The following is a 16,826-nucleotide window of genomic DNA, read 5'->3' as shown; positions in this document are numbered from 1 at the left end:
CATTTGGCGATCGTTGGAATTTTTAAAATTTTCTAAATTTCGAATCTACTGAATCTATAGATTGATAACGGCCAGCATTGGCCCCTGCCGCTGTGGCAATGCCGGTCAGTCAAATGGAGTACGAAGAGGATGGGCAAAGGGCTTCTGCCCGGCGGGTTTTAATACCGCCAGATCAGCCGAGCCAATGGTCAACTCCAACCGCTTGGTCGCTCGGCCCCAACGAAGATGCCGACCCACAGCAGCCGAATCAGATGAACGCAATATGCGAACCAGTTGATCCCGAAAACGAAGACCTAGGTATTCTACTCCGGTCAATGGTGAAAAAGTCAGGTGAGCTAGCTAAAGCACTGCGAAACGCCAGATATGTAAATAATGACATGAAGGACCAAGCCCAGCAAGTCTTTGCGTTAAACAAGTCTGCACTCTCAGCATTCGCAATCCTCAAAAAAATGGAGAATACCACGAATGTGCAGACACAGTGGACACCACAAGAAAGCAGCAGGACAAAATTGGCAGACCGAAAAGCTTCTCACAAAGGTACACGGGCAAATAAGACCCAGAACAATGCACAGCAAGGTCACAAAGCCTCAGCTCCCCAAGTTCAACCAGAATGGAAAACTGTGGAGTCTAAAACAAAAAGAAAGGCTCAGTTAAAGCATAGACCAGATGCTATTATTCTGCATAGCACTGAAGGGGTCTCATATAGCGATATGCTCAAAATGGTAACTAGAAGCCAAGATGAAAAAATTAAAGCCGTTGGAGGAAATGTTACCAAGGTGAGGCGCACAGCGAATGGCGACTTACTCCTCGAGCTAAGTAAGGGAAGAGCAGATAACCTTCATAAGCTAAAAGAAGATATTGGCAATGTGCTGGGCGCCAAGTTCGAAACTCGCGCTCTCACAGATAATATAAGGCTGGAAATACTGGACCTAGACAACGAGACAACCGTAGAAGAGATAGTAGCAGCCTTTTCTACAAGTTGAAAATTGACCTAGAGCCAGGCGCTGTCAAAAGTCTCTGCCCATCATACCGTGATACCCAGAAAGCGCTCATATATGTTCCGGCAACAACCGCAGAGACAATCCTCAAGGCCAATAAGATTACGGTGGCATAGTCAGTGTGCCGAATCAGAATTAATAATGCCCCAGTTAGATTCTACAAGTGCCTAAAAACTGGCCATGTCGCTGCCAAATGTAATAGCGACGTTGACAGAAGTGGCTGGTGCTTAAAATGCGGAACCAGCGGTCATAAAATTCGGGACTGCTGTAACGAGGCCAAATGTTTCTATGTGCAGCAGAAGACTGACTTCACTCTCACATGTAGCTGGCAGCCACAAAATGATGATTAAGTTATCAGCTTAATCTAAATCATTGCTGGGCACCCATGAGCTGCTATCACAGACAGTGGGTAGTCTAGAACAGACATAGCCATTATAAGCGAACCTTTTAAGGCCAGAACTGGAAATAACTGGTCCTGCAGTATTTCTGGGAAGCAGCGATCTGGGCTTGTGGAACGCCATCACTATTGCAGCGTCCATGCTAAACAAGGAGCACTATGTCAGGGCAAACATAAGCGCCACTGGGTCTACAGCTGCTACTTGCCACCAAGTCTGAATATCCAAAGCTTCAGTATGCCTTAGACGATCTCGAGCAGACGCACGTACCCGCAGCCCAGTTATTATAGCTGGGACTTCAACGCCTGGGCTGTTGAATGGGGTAGCAGTCTAACCAATGCCAAAGGGAGAGCACTTTTAGAGGCATTTGCAACACTTGATATAGCTTTGCTTAACGTAGGATCCCAAAATACCTTCAATAGAGCGGGACTCGGCTCAGTAATAGACCTGACTTTCGTCAGTGAAAGTCTTTATAGGTCAACTAGCTGGGCAATTGCTAATGTATATACTACAAGTCCGAAACATTGAACGTGCAGGTATTTTCAGCATTAATTGAGAGGGCCCAATTCTCGCGGAACTCGGCTGGCGTGATGGCCGAACAGCTCTATAGCAACCTGGACGCAGCCTGCAGTGCAAGCATGACGCAAATAAAGAATTATAGAAGACATCAACCTGTATTCGAAGTGGATGCGGGATTGCGTCAATCGGCACCGGAATCGACCGAGAATGAGCGATATTTGCAACAATATCAAGAGGAACTGCGACAGCAGTACCTCCACGAGGAGGAGAAGCGACAACAGCAAATTGAGTAACATCGCCAGCAGCAAAATGAGCAAATGCAACGACAACGCCGTCAATATCAAGACCGAGAGCTGGATCTACTGGAACAGATGCAACAGCGACCAAACAATCCACTGCAGCAACAGATTCCCGAATGGGCCAGACAGGATGATCAGAATTCGTATAATCCATATAATACTCGTCAATTGTACAGTAGCCTCATCCCAGTGGAGGATGAAATTCGTGAAAATCGACAGCGTCTGCAGTGGCAGCAACAGCTTTTCGATGACTATGAGCAGCAACCACCGACTGATTATATTGTTGCCAATTCACATATGAATCAGCGTCCCCAGCAGGAGAATCACCGGGAGCGCCGTCAAGAGGAGCGTCGTGAGCGGGAGCGCCAACATCGCGAACGTCTCCATCAGAAACGTATCCATCAGGAACGTCTCCAATGGGAACGCCGTCAAATGCAGGAGCGTCGTGAGCAGGAGCGTCGTGAGCAGGAGCGTCGTGAGCAGGAGCTTCGTGAGCAGGAGCGTCATGAGCGGGAACGTCTCCATTGGGAACGCCGTCGTGAGCAGGAGCGTCGTGAGCAGGAGCGCCGTGAGCTGGAATGTCGTGAGCTGGAATGTCGTGAGCAGGAGCGTCGTGAGCAGGAGCGTCGTGAGCAGGAGCGTCGTGAGCAGGAACGCCGTGAGCAGGAGCGCCGTGAGCAGGAGCGCTTGAGGAGGAGCGCCGTGAGCAGGAGCGCCGTGAGCAGGAGCGTCGGAGCATATTTATATAAAAAAAAAATGTTAGGTCTACCACCTTTATATAAAAAAGTATAATTCAGTGCATCATTAATACAGTGGAAACTAAAAAAACAAGTAATAGAGGAAATTAATCAAAAGCATTACTTTTGCCAGATCGCCCATAGGAAGAAAGGAAGTCAAATGGCTTATGTGTTCCCCTTTGACTTCGACACTTAGTAATCCATGAAGTAATTCCAACGCCGTGGATAGACAACAAAATGAAATCCGGACTATTTTATATGATGTGTCTGTTGTGGAGGATCTTGTAATTTTGGTATTGTAAAGATTAAGGAAAAATTATTTTATTATATTTAGACGGGAAATAAAAATTTAAAATCTTATGCTGACGTAAAGAAAACAAATAAGGAATATAAATGTTTTCTGACTGAAACGACTTCATCTTAATGATTCCGAAAAGCGCTCAGTTCATAAGATGCAGGAATATTTTAAAGCGTTTTAAATTTTTAAATGCTTTAAAGGAGAAGGAATAAATTAAAGCGTTTTAAATTTTTAAATGCTCTAAAGGAGAAGGATTAAATTAAAGCGTTTTAATTTTTAAATGCTTTAAAGGAGAAGGACCAGAAGAAGTAAAAAGTTGAACTTGTTCCTTTGACTGCTGCGAAGCAAGTGAAGTCGATTGTGAGCTGAGGTCGAACGAAAACTTTTAGTGCCAGTGCCGCCTACTTGACCACAATTAATATTATCCAGTTTTGGAAAATCGTAGAAAGTAGTGTTAGAAAACGTGAAACACACTCGGGTCAAATTTTTAGTGTTGCATTTGTTAGAGCTTGGAAACTATCGATAGTGGCGTGATTCGATATTTTCAATGTTTTAGGAGCAAAATTTAATTACAATAAGTATCATTTTCAAAAAAAATGAATACAATTTTGCTTAACCTAATATTAATAACCAAAATTATATAGTTTTAGCCTTTCAAGTTATATAAATATTTACCAATTAATTATCAAAAAAAAAATTTACCTGTTTTGATTTTGTTTGAATTAAAATTAAATTAACATATATTAGTTTTCAGACTTTTAAATTTATGGAGATCAACTCTTAAAACCAAAATTAAAAGAAAGCAAAGAAAAACATTTAACATAAATTTTACTCCATCCAAGCGTTTCTTTTCAATTGTTGTGTAACTATTACATATGTATGTTATACTATCGATAGTGGCCAAAAACAATCGATGGTGGTAAATATTCGATACCTCGATAGTGCCATCGATAGTTCCCCAGCTTAAGTATTCGTAAAATATCGATAAAAAAAAAGTCAATCGAACCACGTGAATTTAACAATAAGATATTCTTTTCTTTGTTGTATAATTATTAGCTTATTTGGATTAAAATTCATTCACAATAAGCGCAAAGTAAGTTTCTTAAAGTATTTTTGCTGTATATATATAATTCCAGTTTTGACTTTACGATTACATCACTCAATTTTATGGCGTATCACCTGGCTGATTCCTTTCGACTAACTAATAAACTTCTCTGGAAGTTGTTACCGAAAAAGTGATTATTGATTTAATTACACATCAAAGGAAAACTCCAAGTTGAACCTGCGCGCCAGGGAACAGCAGGAGGCACAGGACTCGACTCGGCAAAGGAATCTTCATTTGCAACATTTTCATTGGCATCTTTTGTCGGTTTGTTGCCTGCTGCTGTTGCTCCCCAGTAATACAATGCTAATGAATTAATTTTAGAAAGAATTTTGCAATATTCTCCTTTTGCGAGAACCTCCGCTCCTTTGACTGCATTAAATTTATTAAATTGGTTCGATATTAAGTAAAACTGAATTATGCATTCCCCTTCCATTCTTCCTTCCATCAAAGTCAACAGTAAATATATAAATTTTAATCACCTTTTTGTCAAACACTGTATTTGAAATAGTTGCATTAGACAAATATTTAAGTACATTATAGAGTAGTGAGTGAAAGGCAAGAGCAGAGCATCAAATGAAAGGGCACCAACCGAACCACTACCACCGGGCCGGAAGTCGTCAAAAGCAATTTCCTAGTCCTAGAAATTTGAGTTTGTTTACCTAAACTCAAAAGATACAATTTTTGCAGCTAATGAAATGCACAGATATTTGGTTAAAAGGAAAAGGAACCAGACCACAACAGGCAGAAGTAAGGCAAATAATCAACTCTCAGACATAACAATATAGCATAGGATATGGCCATATAAAAAACAAAATAAAATCAAAGAGAAACAGCATCGCAAAAAATAAATGCCATACAATGTGATGGAAACAGAGAGTTCCCAGCCAAATAAGAAGATCGACTACGTGATGAGCTGTTAACAAAATGAAGTAAAATCTAAAAGAGTTCAATGCAGAGTATTAAAATGATTTGGAAGGATATATATTTAGCCTTTAGATTTCTAAAAAATATATATATAATATATATGTATATTGCAATGATAAACTTGTAAAAGGTAGAGCTAAGCTCACATTTCGAAATATCTTGTAAGGTTAAAAAAGCAAAAAATTAAAATGCAGTTTTTTGGAGCAAGCCAATAAAATTTTCGGAAAAAACATACAAAATAATATCGAAAATTTGGAATTTAGAATTTGATTTGTAACAAATTTTTGGTTACGTTTCATATTTTTTTATATTTTGGAGTTAAGAGATAATAAGGAAGAATAACAAATGTATTGTTTTATACCTTTCTGAAAGAAATACGTTTCATTCACAATTTCATAGACTTTAAAGTGTACTGAAATTGAACAAATACTTAAAAAAACTTAAGATCCTTGTATTTTTTTAATCCCTTCCTGCTCTCTATAGGTCACAAGTCCTATTGGCTGTGATATGAATCCGTATATAACCCAACTTATTTCTTACCCCATATTTGATATGCGTACTTACATATATTTCGCCATTGCCTTGACCGCAAAAAATAAACTTTTGCTTCAGATTTATGCTTTGGCAATATTTTGTTGCTTGAAAATCGCTTGGCAACCCACTGAACCCACACAACCCAGCTCCAACACCCTCTTAGCCCCGACAACCACTTCCTTTTCGTATTTCTTAACCCCCTGATGCTCTCCGGATACACTTCTGCCTTCGTCAATAAATAAATACCAACCTGTAGCATTCATTCATTCGCCTAACTGAGTTTTTTGGTTAAATATTACGAGTTTGAGTTCTATTTACATTTTGCGCTTCAACGCATTTTTATTATATTCTCTACCAATAGAATGGAGCTTATCGGAATTGTCAATGAGTATGTGCATGGAATACTTCACTTCAAATAGATCAAAATTTAAAGTAACTCTTGTATTGCCAGTAATTTTATTATCTATTCTCATAAAAATATCTATTTTTTATGTTGTATTAATAACTTTAAATTAAAAGTAATGTACAGTTCATTTGGTTTACTGGCAGAGTATTTTATAGTCATTTTACCATCCTTCGGTTGAACATTTTTTATCTTTATCTCTCGCCACTCTTCCACAAGGGGCCACCACATTTTGGGGTTGGGGGCTTTGGGATCTAAATTTTAAATTGAAAATTGATTTTTGTTCCATTCGATTGTGTTCTTCTGTTGTTTGTTTGCCAGCCTCTTTGCTCTTGCTTTTGCTCTTGCCTTAGTTTGGTTCTGTTCAGCGATTTATTTCATTTTTAGCCCCTGGACAGATTGAGGATGATTCTAGTAGGCAAAAAGGCAGCTGAGTGAGAATCTGAATGGATGCCGGACAGCAAGGGCGGAGAAGACCATCATAAATGCGCCTGAGTGACTTTCAATTTTATGTTCTAAGCATTCTTGACTTTTTGCTGGAAATGGCGCATTGGAATTGGTTTGATTTGCGTTCGCTTTGGCTTCTTTTATTATAACATTTACGAATATTTTTGCAAGGAAATGAATTGAAAAATGTGGTCGTTTTTTTTTTTTTACATTTGGCTTTTTAGATCAAAAGAACTTGGATTGGAAGACACTCGTTGCCTCTAATGGGTCCTACATTGGGCTGTGTGGGAGTGCGACCGGAAGAATTCAAGTTTGATGCTTGAAATGAATCCAGCTAATTCCTCCTCTTTTCTTAAATTGTTCCCTTAGGGATGGCTTCAGGTACTAGGTGCTAAGCTCATGAAAAGTATATTTTGCCATACTTTTTGTCCTTTTAGGTTTATTTTAAGTACCATTTCGATATTACTGCCAACCTTATTGATTAACAGTCTAGACTATGTCCTTTTTGAGTTTGCAATTCTAAAGTTCCTTAGCTAATGATTAAACTTGATGGTTCTTGAAATAGGTTAACCATTTTTTATTGACTGTGAAATAGTTTTTAGAATATCTATTAAAAATTGAGTAGAAGTTGGGGAATTTTAACTAAACAATCGCCCAAGTTGAAAAAATATTAATTTGAAAAACTTTTTACTCTCACTTTTAATAGTTTCGGGTAACAAAATGCTATGGAATTTTTTTTTTCTATTGTCCCAACTTGTGAAATTCCAATTCAGACAACTTGATAATTATTATAATATTTTCTGAGTGATTTAATTAATTTGATATGATTTTATAGATAAGAGACAATTGTGAAATTTGGTATCAATTGAAGGGGAATGCCTTTGGGGTTGTATTTGAATAAATTAATAAGCACACTTTCAGTTGAAAGCATTTGCCACTTTATAAGACATTTTTCCTAAGCTTATCTATCGATTTTCCTTAAACAGAAATATATTTTGCCATATAACAGTTTAGCAAGTCAGCAATTTGAACAAATACCAAAAAAAAAAAGAAAAAAGGGAGACAACCAGCTAAATTGAGTAAGCCTATCAAAACATTTTTATTAGAACTATGCACGCATATTTTCATGGGCGACAAGCCCCCCTTAAGAAAATGGTATGAGAAAGAGGTAGGGTATAAGCCGATCCATTCCAACCCCCCAATTCATATAGTGTCGACGACTGTTTCGCGTGTGTTTGCACTTTTCCGGTCGTTTTTCTAGCTTTAGATTTATTCCCCACCCATTTTGTGTGGCGGGGTTGATTTAAGAAATTTATAGCCAGACGACAAATCATACCTTGAGAAAGTCAGAGAGAGAGAAAGGTTGGGGACACTGTGGTGGTGCTGGTGGTGGTGGGGTGACTTTTTGGGGGTGGCTCCAACTAATTTGTCTTGTTGCACAATTTGTTGGCCCAGGCTAATAAAATTTGATAAGCCAGAGACGAGAAAGTAGAAAAAATACTAAAAATACCAGTGCACGCAAATTGGGGATACATTTTTCCAACCCCTCTCTTAATGCAGGGGGAGTGACACGCTCCCCCAATCTCCCAGTTGGCACACTCTCTCTCTCTCTCTCTCTGTTTGCCTGCTGACCAAGTTAATTTGTGCATAAAAATGTTGCCTTGGGAGTCATTTGACTCTTGGTTCTATGGGGGATATGCGTCCCTCTTTCTCTCTTGATTAGCCATAAAAAAAAGAACACAAGAAGAATGCATTTTTGATGACAGTTAATGGAGTTTTTACGGTCTCGGAATTTGGCATTTTTTGGGGGTAGAACTTCATTCGCTTGGCACATGGGAACTCATTCCCATTTTGGTCTTTCAGAGACCAGACAAACAAGAGGGGTATCAATATATCCCTGGCCTTATCGAAGTCTCTATACCCTGTAAGAAATTCTTAGTAGCTTTAAGCTAATAATTATGAGAAAACAACGAGCAAAGTTCTATTAAGTATCAAAAGTCGGAGAATTATAATGGCCTTATTCAATTTACTTATGAATTACATCGAGCTTGTTTCTTTATAATTTCAATATACTTTGTTTTACAGGGTAAAAGATGTTGATTGTTGATTTTTAAGCCTTGCAGTGGGAATAAAAAATGAAATTTTAAGAGCCAAAATATTTGCCTAAAATCTTTATGGTTTTCAATGAGCTGTAAAAATATGGGTACGAAAAAATATACGGAAGACACAACTAAAGACTATTTTAAGTGTGCATGCAAATTGCCTATTGAAAATTTATAACAAATAAAATTAATTCACAAATTCAAATAATAGCTTCAAGTTTAAAGGGCCAACAAGATATCAACTGTGTATCAGTCTTAAAATTACTTCCAACTCTTTTAGGTTCTAAAAAATTAATTGTGGAAATACAAGACGTTTCTTACGTTTAAATAAAATGTTACACAAAACAAGTGAATCAAATGCTGAAATGAACGCGAAACTTAAGCCGCAGATCTGCATAGTCAGTTATAAACACTTAAATGCCAGTCAAAATTGGATTTGGGCCCAAGTTGAGATAAACATTTTTTATAGTTACGAATCTCCCCTTTCCCTTCTCTTCGTTTCCTCTCAGTCAAAACCAAGCCAATTCCCCAGCTGCACATTAAAGTGGTGAATAAAATCACTGTATAGAGAAAGAGGCGGTAGTGGGGAGTTAGTGAGTATGTGTCATGTGTGTGGTGTGTGTGTTGGATGTTAGTGTGTCATTTTTTTATGCTTATTTAAAAAAGTGTCCAGAAGTTTTGTGATTTTGATAAACAGACAGAGAGAAAAAGTGGAAGTAAAAAGCAAAATGATAGCAAAAAAGGAAAATGTGGAAAAGCTCGTGAGCTCAGATAAAGAAAAACTCACAGAGAACAAAAAAAAACACACACATTTATGCAAGTCACATACGCCACACAGCTTTTAATAATAAAAACAACGAGCTGTGCTCTCCTTAATAATAAAAGCTTTTAATAATAAAAACAACGAGCTGTGCTCTCCTTAATATGAAAAAACATAGAAGCAACCTAAAAGGAAAACAAAAGTAAGCCATATATAGGCAAGAAATACAGAATGATAAGGTAAAAACGATTGCGTAGGGACAGAAGGCGGGGGAGGAAGGTGTAGTCAGGAAGGGATGCAGACGTGCGTGTGAATGTCTTTATATGGTCATATGTGTATGTGTGTGTGTAGGGCAAAAGAATTGCCTTAGTTCACTTTCTCTCGTTCTCCCTCAAGATGTAAGATGTTTAACAAATTTTTAAGCATTTGTTCATTTAAATTTTTGAAATTTACTTAAATTGAAAATTTTTGTAATTATTCGTTGTATCAAAACCTTTCATGCACCCTCCCTTTCAGGTTTTCCCAATGAATCAACCTTTAAACATTATGTTTAATGGAGAGAGTTCTAATTTAGTAGAGATGAAACAATGAACAAGAGTATTTGAGATAGATTAATTGGCAAATAACTAATCAACTTCCAATATACATGGGTTGGATTTGTTATATATCAAAAAATCAATTAAGTATACTAGATTTGTGTACAATTCGGACCTTTTGGCAGATTATTCCGATAGTAATCTAAGACTAGTCAATTTAGGCAAGTTTAATAACATTAAATGATCTCTCTGAAGAAACTTTAACATTAATTCTCATTTAGATAAGACTTTATTAAGAATTGTAATACTAAAATAATAAATAAAATATTCCAACTAACATCAGGGAAGATCATGCGCATGATTTAACATTCTTACAGTAGCCACTTGACAATATCAACATATATAAACTGATCTGGACTGTAGCTATAAATCTTGATTCTTTCAAATTTGGCAGAGCGTATACGTTTATAGATATTCAGCGAGTCTATGAGAATACAAAATTTGCCACAAACACATTTTGGTGTCTCGGCTATCAGTTTGATCAGTATGGCAGGTAGTGAGTATATAGGCAGTTTAAATTGGTCGACTGAACGAGCTGCTTGCAGCCAGAGCGGCTGAGGGGAGCATTGGGTCCTTGTGCTTGCCTCAGTGGTGACCTCGAGACGTTGAACATCCAGATGATTGGGTCCTTTAAATGCATTGCCACAAACATCTAGGGTATTAATGTGTAGTCTTCTAGGGCAGCTGGCAGATTCCAATTTATTGTCCGATACATAAAGCGAGTGCAATTTCTTCAGTCGTCGCATGGCAAAGGGTAAAAATTTAGATTATTGTGATTTAGATTCAAATGAACCAGCTTTTGGCATTTAACCACCAGATAAATCCAATTCACAAAGAGATTCACTCAATTTGATGCCATTTAGAAATGACCAATCGTTCAGTTCTCCCAGACAATTCCCAAGAAGTACGAGTTTCGTCAGGGGCAGACGTCCCACGGGTATCAGATAAAAGTTTTAAATAAGTGTTAATATTACACCAATTCTATAAACATTTGTACAGCCAAACAGGACAGATAAAAGGGCGCGAAAAGCTATTAACTATTATTCACCTTCGTTAGCTGATTGTTGGCCACATCCAGATGGGTTAGATTACGCAACGAGCATATCTCAAAACTTAGCTTAACCAATTGACTACTATTGATTGTCAGAGACTGCAGAGATCGTGGAAAACCTTTGATGGGATAATCGCAGCGACGAATAATGGTCTTTTTGTCTGTGACTTTGCTTTTTGTGTAATGGCCGTGGCAGTGCTATATTCAGTCTCGAATTGATGGCGCCCTTGCCCTCCATACCCAGTTTGAGAGTCTGCAGGAATCCCTTTAACTGAATGGGATCACATTTAATCAATAGATTTTCTGCCGGCTGCTTGAATCCAATTGTTGCTTTGCCGTCCGCCACGAATTTCGTGTGAACCTCCTGGATATTATCCTTGATCTTGTAACGCTGCCCAGTCTTGATTTGTGGCGTGAATAATATCATTTCCAGTTCCTTTTTTGTATTCCCTGTTGCAATGTAAAATAATTATTATTATTATTTTTGTTTTGTTTGTTTTTTCATACCATTTGAATCCAGGGCGCTCTGTTTGTAGCCTATGGCCAAAGTGGATTTAACTGCCCGCGGCGTACGATTCGCTTGGGTCACACGGTTCACCACTTGCACCTCACAGAGGATTTTCATTTTAAACTTGTGGTATAAACTTAAAAAATAAAAAAATATAAAATCAAACCAATTAACGCGGAAAAATACAATCAGCTGTTTTAAAAATAGGAAGGTTGCCACATCAACGTCTCCGGCTATCGATAATAAATCGATTTCTTAGATTGAATGGAGGGAAAATTAAAATTTTGTTTGACATAAGAATAAAAGTTGCTTGACTAAAAGCAAGAGTAGTTAATCGCATTAACATAATCAAATAATGGCTGAAGCACTTTGACTATTCAGGAAAAAGAATGTCCTTGGAAATCATATCTTTTGGAATCCTAAAATATAAATTAAAAAAATTCTTATCGCGACCAAAATGAAAGAGAAAAGTTTGCAGTTGTATACCTCCTTCAAGAATAATGACAATAAATCTTCGTTTCTATTTATTTAAGATGAAGGTTGCCCCGTAGTCCTTAAGCGCTTTCAGTTGAGATTAATTGCGTGTTGATCCAAATAAAGATGAGTGATGTTCTTCAATTGCATAATTATTCATAATATTTAATTATTAATTCCACTTTTTGTTTGGCACATTGGCATAATAGGCTAATATCAGTTAATTAGAGCTGAGAATAGGTTCTTACATTGGTTGCTTATACTACAATTGTTGCCACATATGACAACATCAGAATAGATCATGTGCTCTCGACTATAGGTAAGATTTTTAATATTTACAAATTTCGGTTGACCAACACGTTCGATAATGTGCTTCTTGTCTGAGGCATAGCACAATTTGCCACAGGAACATTTTGGTGCCTCGGCAATTAGTTGAATGAGTATGGCTGGCAGGAATCGATTGGCAGTTCATATTGGGCCACAGCTTGGGCAGCTTGAAGCCAGAGAGGTTCAGGCGAATGAGTTGAAGCTCCGTCCGCATCGGAACAAAGGCCAGGCGATGAGCCTCCAAGACATTGAGACCCTTGAATGAATTACGCCAAACATCCAAGATTTCAATACGTAAATCATCTATGGCAGCTGTCAGGGATTTTAATTTGTTTTCCGACACGTAAAGCGAGCGTAATCTTCTCAGGCGACGTATGGCAAAGGGTAGATGAGTCAAATTATTGTAATTGAGATTCAAATTAACCAATTTGTGGCACTTGACCACAGGCAAAGGCAAACATGTCAAATCGTTGGCCGATAAATCTAATTCGCACAGGGAGTCTCGTCATTTGCTGCCATTTAGAAATGACCAATCGTCCATTTCACCCAGATTATTGTCATGGAGGACGAGCTTGCTCAAGTGTAATCTCCCCAGTTCAACAGGTAACTGGAAATTTAAATTTAGTTTTGAAGATGCTAAAAGTTGTCTTTTCATTTATTTCCTTACCTTACGCAACTTATTGTTGGATACATCCAGGTTTCGTATTCGATTCCGTAAGGAGCATATATGATAGCTCAATTTAACCAATTGCGTATTGTTTATTGTTAGGGATTGTAGATATCGAGGAAAGGCCTTAATGGGATAGTCACTATGACGATTTATAGCCATTTTCGTCTGTAACTTTGATTTTTGCGCCATGGCAGTGACTGTATTTAGTCTCAAATTGATGACATCCTTGCCTTCCATACCCAGTTTAAGCGTCTGCAGGAATCCCTTCAGCTGAATGGGATCACATTTAATCAACAGATTCTGTGAGGGCTTCTTGAAAGCAATCGTTGCTTTGCCATCCAAAACGTATTTCGTGTGAATAGTTTGGATATTGTCCTTGACCTTGTAACGTTGCCCCTTTTTAATCTTTGGTGTGAACAATATAATTTGTATTCAACTTTTCGCTAAGCAATTCCAAACCATCAATTTGGCTTTCGTAAAAACCACAGCACTGAACACCAACTCGCAAGGGTCACACAGTTCCTACAAAAATCACTCGATCAAAAAGAATACAGCTCTGCTGTATTTGTAGACAACACTGAAGCATTTGATAAAGTGAGGCACTTAGGATTATTGAATAAACTGGCCAAACTCCTGCCTTACTGCTTGTTCAAGATTCTTGAAAGCTATCTGCAGGATAGATCGTTCACAGTCAGGGGCACAGATGACACAAATTCCAGAATTGGCAAAATCACTGCAGGAATACCCCAGGGCAGTGTTCTGGGCCCCCTTCTCTTCAATGTTTATTCGTCTGACATGCCAATTCCTGATTATATCTTTGAACACGACTTCCTAATGGTATCAGGTGAAACCAAGAAGAACCCTGACATCCTACTGTCAACGTTCGCAGATGATACTATAATCGTATCTACTGACAAAAATGCCTACATGGCCATCCGGAAAACGCAAAAATACTTAAATGAATTCACCAAATGGTCAACTAAATGGTGCTTTACGATAAATAATGATAAGACTATTCGTGTCCTATACACAAAACGAAACATATCCCCTGCTCTAAGATCTTACCTAATAAAAATCGATGAAAAACCTATAAAAAACGCTAATCAATATAAATATCTAGGAGTCACCACCCCTCTATCATCGCCTAAAATGGCTTGTTGACGAAAAGAGCTCCCTCAGCACAAGATGTAAAGTCACAATATTTAAGCAAATTATTGTTCCCATTCTAACGTATGCTATTCCTGTATGGGGCAGCCTTATTTCGGAAACTCTATTCAAACTAAATCTGTGGAACGTACAACAAACTGCTGAGAAAAATTACGGACTCGGATATATTCAGCACAAATGCCTATATTCGCGACAAACATAATGTTAAATCCATGGAACTCAAATATGACTTGGCTTGCGTAAGATTTGCTATCTCCACTCTAGAACACCCAAATGTAGAAGTAAGGAATATCCTGGAAAAACCCTTTACTCCTACAAGGCTCTCCTGGCCTAGATACTCTATTCAACTAGAGAAAATGGTAGCAGTCCGAAATACACCTCATCTCACTCAACAGCAAACCAGCAGCAATGTGCAGCACCAACACAGAACTTTCTTACACAATAGCACCAGCAACAGCTAACTACAACCACGTTCCTTTAAGTACTGCAAACACACAACACCTGCAGCATAGCGTGCAGCAGCTGCATCAACCAGCTGCAGCAGCACCAGACCGCAGCACAGGCCTCTCAGCTACAGGCGTCATCTCCTGCAAACACACGACAACAGCAGACAGCAACTCCAGTTCATCAAATTGCATCAAGTATACATCATCTACAGCAAATGGCGATGCAGCAGCAGCATCAAGTGGTTGGACAGCAGCGTCAGCCTCCAGCACAGGCCTGTCAGTTTCAGGTGTCAACTCCTATCGACACACAGCAGCAGCAATCCACAAATCTAGCTCCTCCTATGTCAGCAAATATACAATATCTACAGATATTGGGCGTCAACCACTGCTGACAGTCAGCAGCAGCAATCTCAGACTCCAGTTCCTCAAACTGCAGCAAGTATACAATGTTCACAGCAAATTGTGGCGCAGCAGCATAAACTATTGGTCAGCAGCACCAGCCCGCAACACAGGCCACCGAGCTACGGGCCTCATCTTCTGCTGACACTCAACGGCAGAAAACTATTCCAGTTCCTCAAAATGCAGCTAATATACAACATCTTCAGCTATTGGCGGAGCTGAATCAGCATCAACTGGCTGGCAAGCAGCATCAGCCCGCAGCGCAGGTCACTCAACCACGGGCCTCATCTGCTGGTGTCACTCAGCAGCAGCAATTTGCAATTCCAGCTCCACCAATGTCAGCAAATATTCAATATTCTCAGCAAATAAAGGCACAGCAGCAGCATCAACTCGTTGGTCAGCAGCAGCAGCCCACAGCACAGGCCTCTCAGCTACGGTCTTTATCTTTTGCTGACACTCAGCAACAGCAACCTGCAACTCATGCTCCACCAATGGGCGGAAATAGTCTATCTCTACAGATATTGGCGGAGCTGAATCAGCACCAACTGACGGCCAGCAGCATCAGCCCGCAGCACAAGTCTCTCAGCTACGGGCTTCATCTTTTGCTGACACTCAGCAGCAGCAATCTGACATTCCAGCTCCACCAATGACAGCAAATATTCAATACTCACCGCAAATGATACGCAGCAGCATCAATGGTCGTCCAGAGCACTAGCCAGCAGCACAGGCCTCCAGCTACGGGCTTCATCTTCCGTTGACACACAGCAGCAGCAATCTCCAACTACTCATCTAGATCGGCATGCAATGCGGAGGCGACGGCCCATTTTGATGGCGCCCCATCTCTCATCAGATTCGATTGCCACCTAAGATACAAAAATTATTGAGAGAAACGAACTCAAAAAACAAAAGGAGGAAAAATCGAAACTAAACAAACCTGTTGTGCGCATGGAAGGACACGTGATCAACGGCCTGTTTCGAGATTTTAAAAGAGGCACACGAAATCGCGCGTACATAGAAGAGCGATTGAAGGGCCAGCCAATCCAAATCCAGCGACTTGTCCAACGTCCACTAAAGCCTGGGGAAATAGTCACCCTTAATGATGACCAACAACTCTCAAAAATCTTGAGCGAGTTGAAAACGAGCTCCTGAATGAGATTGAAAATAGCATAGAAGCTGAAACGACAAATAATGAGAGATTACCACCCTGAAGGTGCAAAAAACTGCTAATTCTTTACTTACTCACTTTCAGCCAGCTGACCTTGACAAAATCTCCATACAGCGGTTAAAGGGACTTGGCCCTCCCGCTTTCAGCCAGCCTGTACCAGGCCTGGCCAGCAGGTAGTCAATATGGACCTATCATCCAAGCAATGCCAGCTCGAGCACTAGATTGCGGTCGAAAGGATTTGGCCCTCCCGCTCCTAGTTATTTTCCTCCAAACGAGCCTGTAGATGGAACATGCTTCTCCAGTGCCGCGCACCAATTGCTAGCCTACTGTGCTGCCACTCCACAGGCAAACAAGCTCTCCTGACGGCCCAAAACCTCCAATACTGGGGCTGAAGGGCACGCATACATTGTTCTGGGGCCTCACATAGTCCAATCCGAGAAGAGAGACAGAAATAAGCCGATTAATGCCAAAATATTTGCCTATGGCAAAAAAAAAAACAACA

General features: G+C 39.4%; 1 long non-coding RNA gene and 2 pseudogenes across 2 annotated transcripts; all 3 read right to left on the bottom strand.

The window, feature by feature from the left end:
• Positions 1-10,327: 10,327 nt before the first annotated feature.
• Positions 10,328-12,035, bottom strand: LOC6637449 (annotated as a pseudogene).
• Positions 12,036-12,299: 264 nt separating this feature from the next.
• On the bottom strand, positions 12,300-13,579 carry LOC26529346 (annotated as a pseudogene).
• A 2,388-nt stretch (positions 13,580-15,967) lies between these two features.
• On the bottom strand, positions 15,968-16,498 carry LOC111519168. 2 transcript variants are annotated; one of them, XR_006954895.1, is made up of 3 exons: positions 16,399-16,498; positions 16,094-16,332; positions 15,968-16,022 (listed from the first exon to the last, which is right to left on the bottom strand). It is a non-coding gene; the product is annotated as an uncharacterized LOC111519168 (long non-coding RNA). The 2 variants fall into 2 exon arrangements; XR_006954896.1 differs by having other exon boundaries at positions 16,403-16,498.
• Positions 16,499-16,826: the final 328 nt, after the last annotated feature.

This window comes from Drosophila willistoni, unplaced genomic scaffold, assembly GCF_018902025.1.
Source record: "Drosophila willistoni isolate 14030-0811.24 unplaced genomic scaffold, UCI_dwil_1.1 Seg173, whole genome shotgun sequence".
Taxonomy (NCBI): domain Eukaryota; kingdom Metazoa; phylum Arthropoda; class Insecta; order Diptera; family Drosophilidae; genus Drosophila; species Drosophila willistoni.
This window is presented reverse-complemented; position numbering and strand designations above follow the sequence as displayed.